A 13,773-nucleotide genomic window follows, 5' to 3' on the forward strand; every position below is an offset into this window, starting at 1 on the left:
ACTTTACATTCGCTCCAGTAATACCACGGAGAGCCAGTGGTTTGAAGTTAGAGGTCACCGAGTTAATCTGGATCGCACAGAAATATTTTTATCAGTGACATTATCGGCGCATGGAACATGCTCCCTGAATATGTTGTTCAGAGCAACACAATTCACGTCTTCAATATTAGGCTGGATCATCACCTGCCACTCTCCGGTTTTGAACAGTTCTTTCAGCTAATCACTATAACGTAGTGTTGTATTATAATATCTTCCCAACCACTGAACTCACCTTAGAAATACTGTATCATCCTTCCACATCAGAAGTGATATTGATGTGGTAAGTGGCTAGGCTGAGGGTCAGATGTTATGTTTATTATTGCCTTTTATATTTGAAACATGTGAAGGATGCCTATGTCTGTTGAAGAGATGTATGACTTACTCGCATTTCCTCTCTCTTATTTCTGACTTTTTTTTTTTGCGAAAATGTTCCTCAGACATTTTAGTCCTGCAAGTTATTTTTTTTTCTGTTTCCCGTCCGTTGTGTTGCTGGAGAGAGTAGAGGGTGGGGAGGGAGCCTTTGCTTTGCTGTCTTTTCTATCTGTTTTCATGAGGGACTGCATACTTTTCAGCAGTGTTTAGGCCACAACCTTTGCTTGGACGGCTCGATCCGTGTATCTGTATAACTCCCCCCACCTCTCTCTCTCTCTCTCTCTCTCTCTCTCTCTCTCTCTCTCTCTCTCTCTCTCTCTCTCTCTCTCTCTCTCTCTCTCTCTCTCTCTCTCTGATAATGTTTCTTTACCTCCTTCTAATTTCAGCAAGCAACGACACCACGAAAAGAACAAAAACTGTTAGGAAACCAACCAACTCATTTCACACAAAATGTGGTAATATATATATATATATATATATATATATATATATATATATATATATATATATATATATATATATATATATATATATTCCACCCATTTCGTAAAAGCTTTTCCAAGCTGTGGTCGTGAAGGATATTGCTTTCCAGCGGGAGAAGCAGTTGAAGGCTATCCAGGTCGGTCCACACGACGAGGTCGGTGGTGCCTGGAGCTCTCCCCAAGCTCGTGGTCATGGTTATTGTCCTCCCTATAGGCCTCCCTCCCTTACTCCCTCCCACCCACGCCGACTACCCATGTATTACAAGGGATTCTGTCTGACAGACTTTTGAATTACAGTCTTTCCAATCGTCGTCCTGCCTAGGCGTGGGAAGACTGGAGGTGATAGGGGGGAAGGAGGGTCGAATGGGGAGGGGAGGATGGAAGATGGTGTTGTAGGGCAGAGGAAGGAAGAGGAAGGCCTGCGTAAAGATGAAGAGAGAGAAGAGCTGGAGAGAAGATAGATAAACAGGAATGATAAGAAGAGGGTATCAAAGCAGTAAGAACGTTATCTGCTATATCCATAGAAAGACAAATTTATATACAGGATGTCGTAATTATACGTATGTCATCCTATACATAGTGTATACATGTCACAGCAATGGTATCGTGGGAGGTGGAAGTCCACGTTACCCTCACCCCACCAAGCTAAGGTGTGGGCGTAGTGCAGAAACTCTGGTGACTGGTTGCTGTATCTCTGGCCGAGGAGGAAGCCAGAAGCTCCTCCCATGGTTGGACGACTCCTGGAGTATATATTTACCTGTTATACTCGTCTAATATGTGTAGGAAATCATCTGTTGATGAATATATATTCATATATTGACCAGATCAACAGGTAATGTGTACTAGTATTCGGTTACTATTTTCTTCACAAGACCGATGACGTATTGTCCCTGAAGTGTCTGTCTCGCATTTCTGATTACATGACCAGGGTCTGCCTGGGTCTCGTGTCGTGATTATAATAATCTGAGAGATCTTTAATATTGTCAACAGGTCATGTTAAGGTTCCTAAGTGAACCTTAACATTGTAGGGAAATTGACTGTAACTTTCAGTGTTTCTTCTTGCGTGTATGTGTGTCAATGTGTGTGTGTGTGTGTGTGTGTGTGTGTGTGTGTGTGTGTGTGTGTGTGTGTGTGTGTATGATGATCCACAAGGAACATGTTTGTCACACACACTGTCACAGGGCGGCCCGTGTGTGACTGTAGTGTACTTGGCTCAGAGGTGGTTGTGTAAGTAGTGTAAAATGTGTTTAGGTTTTTTCTCCAAGAAGTTTATATCGTTATGTCGATATATGTTTTGTTGTTCGTGTTTCCCCCTGTATTTTAAGAGCAAGATTGTAATGGATGATCATGCATGGGGATTTATTAGACATTTATACAGCATCAGGTGAGGTGATGGTGGTCTGCATTTATGAAGAGAATAAATCCTAGGTAATTATTTCTGAGCGTGTGTCCTGTTCACGTATCATTCCTCCACTAGTTTCATGAGTGCAAGGATGGAGGAATGGCGAGCGATGTTGGCGTGGGGGGTAAGTGGAGGGAGAGGAGGGGACTGGTACACAGAGGCAGAGAATGGAAGGCAAGGCTACGTGTTGAGGGAAGGTTGGAGCACGTGAGGACGGTCTAGTGTGGCGGGGGATAACTTCATCTCGGTCGTTGTCGTCTTCGGGAGATTATTCCAGTTTTTCATTTCCAGAGGATCTTCAAACGACGTCCAACTCGCTTTCATGAATGAACATAAATGCCTCCTCATCCCCTGGCTGTGTGATGGTTACCTCACCAAATAGGATTAATTTGGTTTCTTTTATGATAAAGCCTCCAGACACGGAGAGACGCCTTTATTCCAGGCCCTGCCTGGGATGGACAGATTAGGAGAACTTAAAATTAAACACACAGCTTTAGAAAAAGTGTGAAAATCAGTGGAAAAAGGAAAAGGATGTGGCATATAAAGGGGAGACGCATGAAGTCCAGCCCGTTTGCTTCGTTCACGCCAGACAGAATGTTAGACCATCTGTCGTGAGGCGGATGGTGTAAGATGGTTCCAGTTATCACGTCAACACTCTTATGGAAGTCAGGGTGTGGTAGTAGTAGTACTGTCCGGCCCTGCTGTTGTGATCGGTTCATCGTTCTCCAGTAACACATTTCACCTCTCACAACAGTTCTTTATCTGTGTGGGTTTGTTCAGTCGATGGCTGTAATGATTATTGCATGACACGAACTTGCAGTTTTGTGTCGACCTCAGGACCATGAAGCAGCTCACATGGAAGTCGTGATTGTCAACAAAGGTGTCAGTGAACAGAGAGGCTGTAGCAGTTTCAGATGACATGTCGGTCATGGTTGAGCTGAACGTGAACACCGCATTGCTTTCTCATTACCTCAGTCGTAAACGCAATAGACAGTCGCACTCATCCCACTTGCCTGGATATCGAGTCCTGGGCGGAGTGGTGATCGTTCATCAGCGTTCAGGGAGCGTCGCACGTTCACCTCAAACTCTCACACACGTGTGGATGCCAACCTCATGCGCGTCCAGTCGCTATCTCAACGCACAGTCGGCAGTGGACTGGAGAACTGGACCACAACCATCTTACGCTGATTCATCCAGGTGGTCATCGTATTACTTTGTGATCCAGTTTCATTTATCCCTTTTTATCTCCCAGTAATTCTGCGTTTTCGAAACCACTGAGGTCAATGGTTCTTGGCCAGAGTCCAGACGGTATTAACACCCCCTCCCCCTCCCCCGAGCACGACGGTACGACCCTTGGGTATGATGGCCTGTCCTTTGACCTGACCCTTCGTGTCAACAGTCACGCCATCACATCCAAGGGCCAGAGCTTCGTGCTCAAGGACCGCACCGTCTCGCTGAAGGGTCGTGCCGTCGTGCTCATGTAGAAGGCTACATACAACAGACAGCAAACACGAAATCGTCAAAAATCTCAGATAAACTGAGTCAAGGCAAACTCATGGTAGGTCTTAATCCCTTGCTGTATGGTACATGTACCCTTCACATGTGTGGTACATTGGCCATTCACGTACTTGGCACATGTACCATTCAGTTGTATGGTACAGCAAGAGACAAAGAGGGTGGACATAATGAGACCCTGGTAAACAAGAGGCAATAGATTGGTCGTTTGGTCATTTGGATTATAAAGGTCTGTCATCTGCCAGGGATCGAGAAATGTTGGGAACACCTTCAGGTGGCCAAGGTGACGACGGGAAGGCCACACACGCTCGTACTGCTGGTTATGATCATTGACGACCAAGTGCGGAATGACGAACAAGGTGCGTGTCAGACAAATGAAGTCTCCGTCTGAAATGGGACAACATGGAGTTTTTAATGGTGTCAGATTACCTCAAAATTAACCCGTTTTTATGTTGAAAATCCTTTCTCTTCCCCGTGATAATGATTGGACCTGCGTAGACAGTCTGGCAGTGGCTGACAAGCAGCAGCAGCAGCGCTGTACGTGCTCCAGGCGGCGCTTGTCTTCCTGTCGTCCTGGCCTGGAACCTGGAAAGGAAATTGGAATCGTCTGGGTCACATTCTTCTGTCCTGCTTTATCACAGGTCTTTAGCCGGCCTGTTAGATTGATTTTCATATATGTTACTACGTGAGTTTCGTGAATTTCTCAAACGTATTTACAGTCTCCTTCGTTTAAAAATCTTTAGAATATATATGTATATTTTTTTTTGTCTTTTTTTTATACATATTCGCCATTTCCCGCGTTTGCGAGGTAGCGTTATGAACAGAGGACTGAGCCTGAAAGGGAATATCCTCACCTGGCCCCCTTCTCTTTTCCCTCTTTTGGAAAATTAGAAAAAAACGGGAAGGGAAGATTTCCCGTCCCCCCCCCCTCCCTCCCACTCCCTCCCCTTTTAGTCGCCTTTTGCGACACGCAGGGAATACGGGGTACGTATTCTTTCTCCCCTATCCCCATGGATAATATATATATATATATATATATATATATATATATATATATATATATATATATATATATATATATATATATATATATATATATATATATATATATATTTTTTTTTTTTTTTTTTTTTTTTTCATACTATTCGCCATTTCCCGCGATAGCGAGGTAGCGTTAAGAACAAAGGACTGGGCCTTTGAGTGAGTATCCTCACCTGACCCCCTTCTCTGTTCCTTCTTTTGGAAAAAAAAAACGAGAGGGGAGGATTTCCAGCCCCCCGCTCCCTTCCCTTTTAGTCGCCTTCTACGACACGCAGGGAATACGTGGGAAGTATTCTTTCTCCCCTATCCCCAGGGATAATATATATATATATATATATATATATATATATATATATATATATATATATATATATATATATATATATATATATATATATATATATATATATATATATATATATATATATATCAACTTGTGTATATTTGTTAACACGTTTGTATGCATGTGCCCGCATGTGAGTATTATAGTGTTGTCTCTTGTGCAGTGTTGAATGGAGATATCACTAGTATAAATAATACGCAGTCTACACATGCACTGATCAATAGGTGCGTGATGCACTGTGGTCATTTACCGGTTTAGATTATTTATGGTTCATGTACATGAACACCCCATGTATCATGGGGGGGTTAATAACCCTCCCCCCTTCACATTTATCATTAAACATTAGGTTGATATATGGTTGATTCAGTGTATCATTACTTGGACACCCCATGTGTCACTACTTGGACACCCCATGTATCACTACTTGGACACCCCATTTATTACTACTTGGACACCCCATGTATCACTACTTAGACATCCCATGTATCACTACTTGGACACCCCATATACCTACCTGGACACCCCATGTATCAACACTTGGGCACCCCATGTGTCACTACTTGGGCACCCCATGTATCACTACTTGGCACCTCATGTATCACTACTTGGACACCCCATGTATCGCTACTTGGACATTCCATGTATCACTACTTGGACACCCCATGTATCGCTACTTGGACATTCCATGTATCACTTCTTGGACACCCATGTATCACTACTTGGACACCACTTGTATCACTACTTGGACACCCCATGTATCTCTACTTGGACACCCATGTATCTCTACTTGGACACCCCATGTATCACTACTTGGGCACCCCATGTATCACCACTTGGACACCCCATGTATCTCTACTTGGACACCCATGTATCTCTACTTGGACACCCCATGTATCACTACTTAGACACCCCATATATCACTACTTGGACACCCTATGTATCACTACTTGGACACCTCATGTATCACTACTTGGACACCCCATGTATCACCACTTGGACACCCCATGTATCTTTACTTGGACACCCCATGTATCACTACTTGGACACCCCATGTATCACCACTTGGACACCCCATGTATCACTACTTGGACACCCCATGTATCACTACTTGGACACCCCATGTATCTTCTTGGACACCCCATGTATCACCACTTGGACACCCCATGTATCACTACTTGGACACCCCATGTATCACCACTTGGACACCCCATGTATCTTCTTGGACACCCCATGTATCACCACTTGGACACCCCATGTATCTTCTTGGACACCCCATGTAACATGTAGGGTTTTCTCTCGTCCATCGTCACGTTCACAAGATGAAACAAAGCATATCACTTTAAGTATGTGTTCAGACGAGGGTACTATGTAAGATCTATTCTATGAAGCTAATAGTTATGTGTGTTAATGGTAATTTCCTGTCTGTATTGGATGTATTTATTAACTGAATGTTTTCCAAGAGTTACTGATATTTTGTCTCTTTTCACGCGTCTCTTGAAGGAGGTGAGTAGAATGGCAGCAGTGATGGATGAGAAAGAGATGGCAGCAGTTTGGACGTCTCTTCCTCTTGAGGACCCTCCACCATACGCTGCCTGACGTATGATCAAGTTGTTACTCTTAAAGTTATTGTAGCTATTGTTGTTGGCATGCAGTCCCCCTCAGTGCTGGTGCTTGTCATATGTTGTTTTCCCTTTGAATTATTGTTATTATTATTATTATTATCATGATTCCCTGTGATGTAAGTTGAAGACGTTGTAGTACATCATGCCCGAGTGATGTATGAGTGATGTCATTGTTCGTGCCTTAGATGTTGTGTAGGTGGTTGGTGTTGTAGTTATTGTAGTTACTGCCTAATCATTAGTCTTACCCTTAATAATTCATGGTATCTGAATGCTATAATTTTCCTTGTTCTTTATCCTGAAAGCCTCTTGCAGGAAAAGCTTTTAATTGGGGAAAAACACGCCCATAGCGAACCCTTTTAGTGTATAGCAGTTTAGGTGGGAAGCCTTTTATTGTATAGCAGTTTAAGTGGGAAGCCTTTTATTGTATAGCAGTTTAAGTGAGAAGCCTTTTATTGTATAGCAGTTTAAGTGGGAAGCCTTTTATTGTATAGCAGTTTAAGTGGGAAGCCTTTTATTGTATAGCATTTTAAGTGGGAAGCCTTTTATTGTATAGCAGGTTAAGTGAGAAGCCTTTTATTGTGTAGCAGTTTAAGTGGGACGCCATTTATTGTATAGCAGGTTACGTGGGAAGCCTTTTATTGTATAGCAGGTGAAGTGGGAAGCCTTTTATAATATAGCAGTTTAAGTGGGAAGCCTTTTATTGTAATGCCTTTTGAAAAGCATATAAATTGGGAAGTTCTTTATTAGAGAGTCTTTTAATTGGGAATGTTCATAATCGTATCGTCTCTGTTCACTGCCTGCTTGTTTTACTGTATATAGATGAGAGATATGGGAAGGGAAAACGAAAATAGGTATAGATTACATCAAAGACTTGGGTTGTCTGCATAGAAAATGTGTCGTTATTTTTGTCACACTATCATCCTGATGATGCCCGTCACGTGTAATTAGCCAGGGGATAATTACCATGCGACGTGACCCGAGTTATTGAAATATTGATGGATGTAATTATGGTGATTATCACTCAGTAGTGGAGGCCTGAAATGTTTTGCCTTCCCATGATAATGAATTCTCTGACCATTACATTTTATGATAATTATTATGATAATTGACTTGTAGTGCTGATTCGTTTCTCGGTTATCATTAACATGAAGATAATTAGAAATTGTAGAGAGTTTGATAGCTTTGATATCAATAGTGGTTATGGTAATGTAATTACGGCAGAATTAGTATAATTTGTAATGAATACAACTGTAATGATAGTTGACTATATATATATATATATATATATATATATATATATATATATATATATATATATATATATATATATATATATGGGAGCGGGGGGCTGGAAATCCTCCCCTCTCGTTTTTTTTTTTAATTTTCCAAAAGAAGGAACAGAGAAGGGGGCCAGGTGAGGATATTCCCTCAAAGGTCCAGTCCTCTGTTCTTAACGCTACCTCGCTGATGCGGGAAATGGCGAATAGTATGGAAGAAATATATATATATATATATATATATATATATATATATATATATATATATATATATATATATATATTTTTTTTTTTTTTTTTTTTTTTTTTTTTTCATACTATTCGCCATTTTCCGCGATAGCGAGGTAGCGTTAAGAACAGAGGACTGGGCCTTTGACGGAATATCCTCACCTGGCCCCCTTCTCTGTCCCTTCTTTTGGAAAATTAAAAAAAAAAAAACGAGATGGGAGGATTTTCAGCCCCCCCGATGATGTGTTGATCACATCATCAGGGGAGATACAAGGATATATATATAACAGTCAGTTGATATACAAGAAAGAGACGTAGCTAGGACGTCATTGGTGTTTGTGTGCGTTAGGTCTGGCATCATTCCTGTCATAAGATATTATTATACGGACAAGAAAGGGAACTGTTTACAAATTTTGTCTACAATAAAGCTATCCAGTTTGTATAGACCTTCACTAGTCTTAATGTTACTATTCTTTCTATATGTGTCGGAGGTGGAGGGAACGAGAAGTGGGAGACCAAATTGGAGGTGGAAAGATGGAGTGAAAAAGATTTTGAGTGATCGGGGCCTGAACATGCAGGATGGTGAAAGGCGGGCAAGGAATAGAGTGAATTGGATCGATGTGGTAAACCGGGGTCGACGTGCTGTCAATGGATTGAATCAGGGCATGTGAAGCGTCTGGGGTAAACCATGGAAAATTCTGTGTGGCCTGGATGTGGAAAGGGAGCTGTGGTTTCGGGCATTATTACATGACAGCTAGAGACTGAGTGTGAACGAATGTTGCCTTTGTTGTCTTTTCCTAGCGCTACCTCGCACACATGAAGGGGGAGGGGGATGTTATTCCATGTGTGGCGAGGTGGCGATGGGAATAAATAAAGGCAGGCAGTATTAACTATGTACATGAGTATATATGTATATGTCTGTGTGTGTATATATATGTGTACATTGAGATGTATAGGTACGTATATTTGCGTGTGTGGACGTGTATGTATATACATGTGTATGGGGTGGGTTGAGCCATTTCTTTCGTCTGTTTCCTTGCGCTACCTCGCAAACACGGGAGACAGCGACTAAGCAAAATAATTAATAAATAATTGATATTCTTTCTGTATTAAGTAGTAAAAGATTCAATGATATTTCTCGTGATAAAAGGATTAGACTTAATAACTGAATTGGTAGTACTCCAGTCTGTACAAAGATCATAATTTTTAGCGAGATTAAACAAGGCATTTGTTTCTTTTCCTGTTCTTATACTATATTTACGTTGCTTAAGTCGGACATAAAGATCCTTACCAGTCTGCCCAATATGAAACGTATTTTAGGATAGATATGCTAGACTTGATTAACATAAATATGATATATGAACAGGACAAGAATCAAATGCCTTGTTTAATCACGTTAAAAACTATGACCATTGTATTTACTGGAGTAATGCTAATTCAGTTATCAACTGTAACTCCTTTACAACGAGAAATATTGAAACTTCTATCATTAAATACACAAAGAATTTTAACATTAATATTAGTGAAGGTCTGTACAAACTGGATGGCTTTGTCCAAGGCAAAATTTTTAAACAGTTCCCTTTCCTGTCCATGTAATAAAATCTCATGATAGGCATGATGCCAGACCCGAGCACCACCATCCGGTAACACTTGTATACCAATGGTGTCTTCGCTACGTCTCATCCTTGTATATCACCTGATTGTTCTACGTCTTGTATCTCATTCTTGTATTTCCTCTAACGATGTGATCATAACACGAAAGTGCTCTTGTAAACTTGTCATGCTTCATTTTGCTCGTGGTTCTATGTACATACTAGATCACTCACCACTGTGACGTCTTACAATATATATATATATATATATATATATATATATATATATATATGATGTTTTGGACAATCACATGTTTACCAAATGGCGTCCTAGCTTCGTCTCTTCGATGTATATCAACTGACTGTCATATTTCTCTCTTGTGTCTCCCCTGATGATGTGATTATTACACGAAACTGCACTTGGGAACTTTTCGTGTTTCATTTTTCCCGTGGACTCATAGGAATATATATATATATATATATATATATATATATATATATATATATATATATATATATATATATATATATATATATATATGTGTGTGTGTGTGTGTGTGTGTGTGTGTGTGATAGGGTTGATAGAGATGCTTTGTGGAAGGTCTTAAGAGTATACGTTGTAGGAGGTAAGTTGCTAGAAGCAGTGAAAAGTTTTTCCAAGGATAAAAGGCATGTGTACGAGTAGAAAGAAAGGAGAGTGAGTGGTTCCCGTTGATGGTCGATTTGCGGCATGGGTGTGTGATGTCCCCATGGTTGTTTAATTTGTTTATGGATGGGGTGGTTAGGGAGGTAAATGCTAGAGTTTTGGAGAGAGGGGCAAGTATGCAGTCTGTTGCGGATGAGGACTTGGGAAGTGAGTCAGTTGTTGTTCGTCGATGTTACAGCTCTGGTGGCTGATTCGTGTGAGAAACTGCAGAAGTTGGTGAGTGAGTTTGGAAAAGTTTGTGAAAGGAGAAAGTTGAGAGTAAATATGAATAAGAGCAAGGTTATTAGGTTCAGTAGGGTTGAGGGACAAGTTGATTGGGATGTAAGTTTGAATGGAGAAAAATTGGAGGAAGTGAAGTGTTTTAGATATCTGGGAGTGGATTTAGCAGCGGATGGAACCGTGGAAGCCGAAGTGAGTCATAGGGTGGGGGAAGGAGCTAAGGTTTTGGGAGCGATGAAGAATGTGTGGAAGGAGAGAACGTTATCTCGGAGAGTGAAAGTGGGTATGTTTGAAGGATTAGTCGTTCCAATAATATCATATGGTCACGAGGCATTGGCTGTGGATAGGGTTGTATTGAGGAAAGTGGATGTGTTGGAAATGAAATGTTTGAGGACAATATGTGGGGTGAGGTGGTTTGATCGAGTAAGTAATGAAAGGGTAAGAGAGATGTGTGGAAGTATAAAGAGTGTGGTTGAGAGAGCAGAAGAGGCTGTGTTGAAATGGTGTGGACATATGGAGAGAATGAGTGAGGAAAGATCGACAAAGATATATGTGTAAGAGGTGGAGAGAACGAGAAGTGGTAGACCAAATTGGAGGTGGAAGGATGGCGTGTAAAAGATTTTGAGCAATCGGGGCCTGACCATACAGGAGGGTGAGAGGCGTGCAAGGAATAGAGTGAATTGTAACGATGTATACCGGGGTCGACGTGCTGTCAATGGATTGAACCAGGCATGTGAAGCGTCTCGGGTAAACCGTGGAAAGTCTGTAGGGCCTGGATGTAGATAGGGAAATGTGGTTTCGGCTTTAGACTGAGTGTGAACGAATATGGCCTTTTTGTCTGTTTTCCTGGCGCTACCTTGCTGAAGCACTGGGAAGCAATGCTGTTTCCTGTCGGACGGGGTAGCGGATGGATGAAGGCAAACAAATATGAATATGTACATGTGTATGTATGCATATGTCTGTGTATGTGTATGTATATGTATGTATATGTGCGTGTACTGGCGTTTTTGTATATACATGTGTATATGAGTGGATGGGCCATTCTTCGTCTGTTTCCTGGCGCTCCCTCGCTGCCGCGGGAAACGGCGATTAAGTATGATATATATATATATATATATATATATATATATATATATATATATATATACAAATAAATAAAAAGAGCGTGGTTGAGAGAGCAGAAGAGGGTGTTTTGAAGTGGTTTGGGCACATGGAGAGGATGAGTGAGGAAAGATTGACCAAGAGGATATATGTGTCGGAGGTGGAGGGAACAAGGAGAAGAGGGAGACCAAATTGGAGGTGGAAAGATGGAGTGAAAAAGATTTTGTGTGATCGGGGCCTGAACATGCAGGAGGGTGAAAGGAGGGCAAGGAATAGAGTGAATTGGAGCGATGTGGTATACCGGGGTTGACGTGCTGTCAGTGGATTGAAGCAAGGCATGTGAAGCGTCTGGGGTAAACCATGGAAAGCTGTGTAGGTATGTATATTTGCGTGTGTGGACGTATGTATATACATGTGTATGGGGGGGGTTGGGCCATTTCTTTCGTCTGTTTCCTTGCGCTACCTCGCAAACGCGGGAGACAGCGACAAAGTATAATGATAAAAATAATAATATATATATATATATATATATATATATATATATATATATATATATATATATATATATATATATATATATATATATATTATCATTATTATTATTAATGAAATTCATTTGCCATTCAGTTTAGTGATTCAAAATATTTGTTTGTTTGTTTCACTCTTTGCGGTACGAAGTTGACTGAATTAGGCATGAGGTTGTGTCTGAGCCGCAACAGGAAATTTGGATTAAATCATCAAAAATTAATGTGTTGTGGCTTATACACGGGTGGAATGAGACTTTGTTTTTAATCATATTTCATAATGAAATACAGACCGGTGACTCTGTAGTCCAAGATATTTCTTGTCATTACTGCCGTAGATTGTAAACTGTGTGACTTCCAGGTAAACCAGGGGTTTCCTCGTAATCTGTTGGTCTCCAGATAATCCGTAGATCTCCAGTTAAACCGTAGGTGTCCAGGTAAACCGTGGATGTCCAGGTAAACCGTTGCTCCTCAGATAAACCGTGGGTGTCCTGATAGAGCCCAGATAAACGTGGATGTCCGGTGGATCTCCAGGTAAACTTTAGGTAATTCAATGAAACGTGGGTAAGCGGCTAAACCGTGGGTGTCCGGATAAACCGTGGGTAACCGGATATATCGCGGATAACCGGCTAAACCGTGGGTGTCCAGATACACCGTGGGTAACCGGCTGAACTGTGGGTGTCCAGATAAACCGTGGGTGTGCGGATGAACTGTAGGTGTCCGGATAAACCGTGAGTTTATTAGATTCATTAAAAGTTTACCAACAGCTTTAAGAGTCTTAACTGGTGTCTAGATAAACCGTAGGTGTCCGGATAAACCGTAGGTGTCCGGGTAAACCGTAGGTGTCCGGATAAACCGTAGGTGTCCGGGTAAACCGTAGGTGTCCGGGTAAACCGTAGGTTTATTAGATTCATCAAAAGTTTACTAACAGCCTAAGAGTCTTGGTGCCATGTTAATGATGGTAATTAGTAATAGATACTCAAGGTCGTTCAATACTCACACGTTAATTACAGCAAGTTAGTAATTACGGGGGCTATCAGCTCAAGGTCCCTCGCTAACATTTTAACTTGATAAACATCTCTGGTTAATGTGCGCACAAGGTCTGAAGAATGCAGGGCCAATGCAGGGAAGTTCGACTTTCGTGAGTTTAGACAGATCCACGCTGTTTACCAGTATATTGCCCCCTTCCCCTTTTCTTAATGTGTGTATATAATTAATCTAAATGTTTTGAAAGGGATGATTATTTTTTTCCTCTTTCTTTTCTTCGAAAAGTAAATGACAGTAATGGTGGGTGATAGGAGTTGCTCCGG

This window comes from Panulirus ornatus, chromosome 16, assembly GCF_036320965.1.
Source record: "Panulirus ornatus isolate Po-2019 chromosome 16, ASM3632096v1, whole genome shotgun sequence".
Lineage (NCBI taxonomy): Eukaryota > Metazoa > Arthropoda > Malacostraca > Decapoda > Palinuridae > Panulirus > Panulirus ornatus.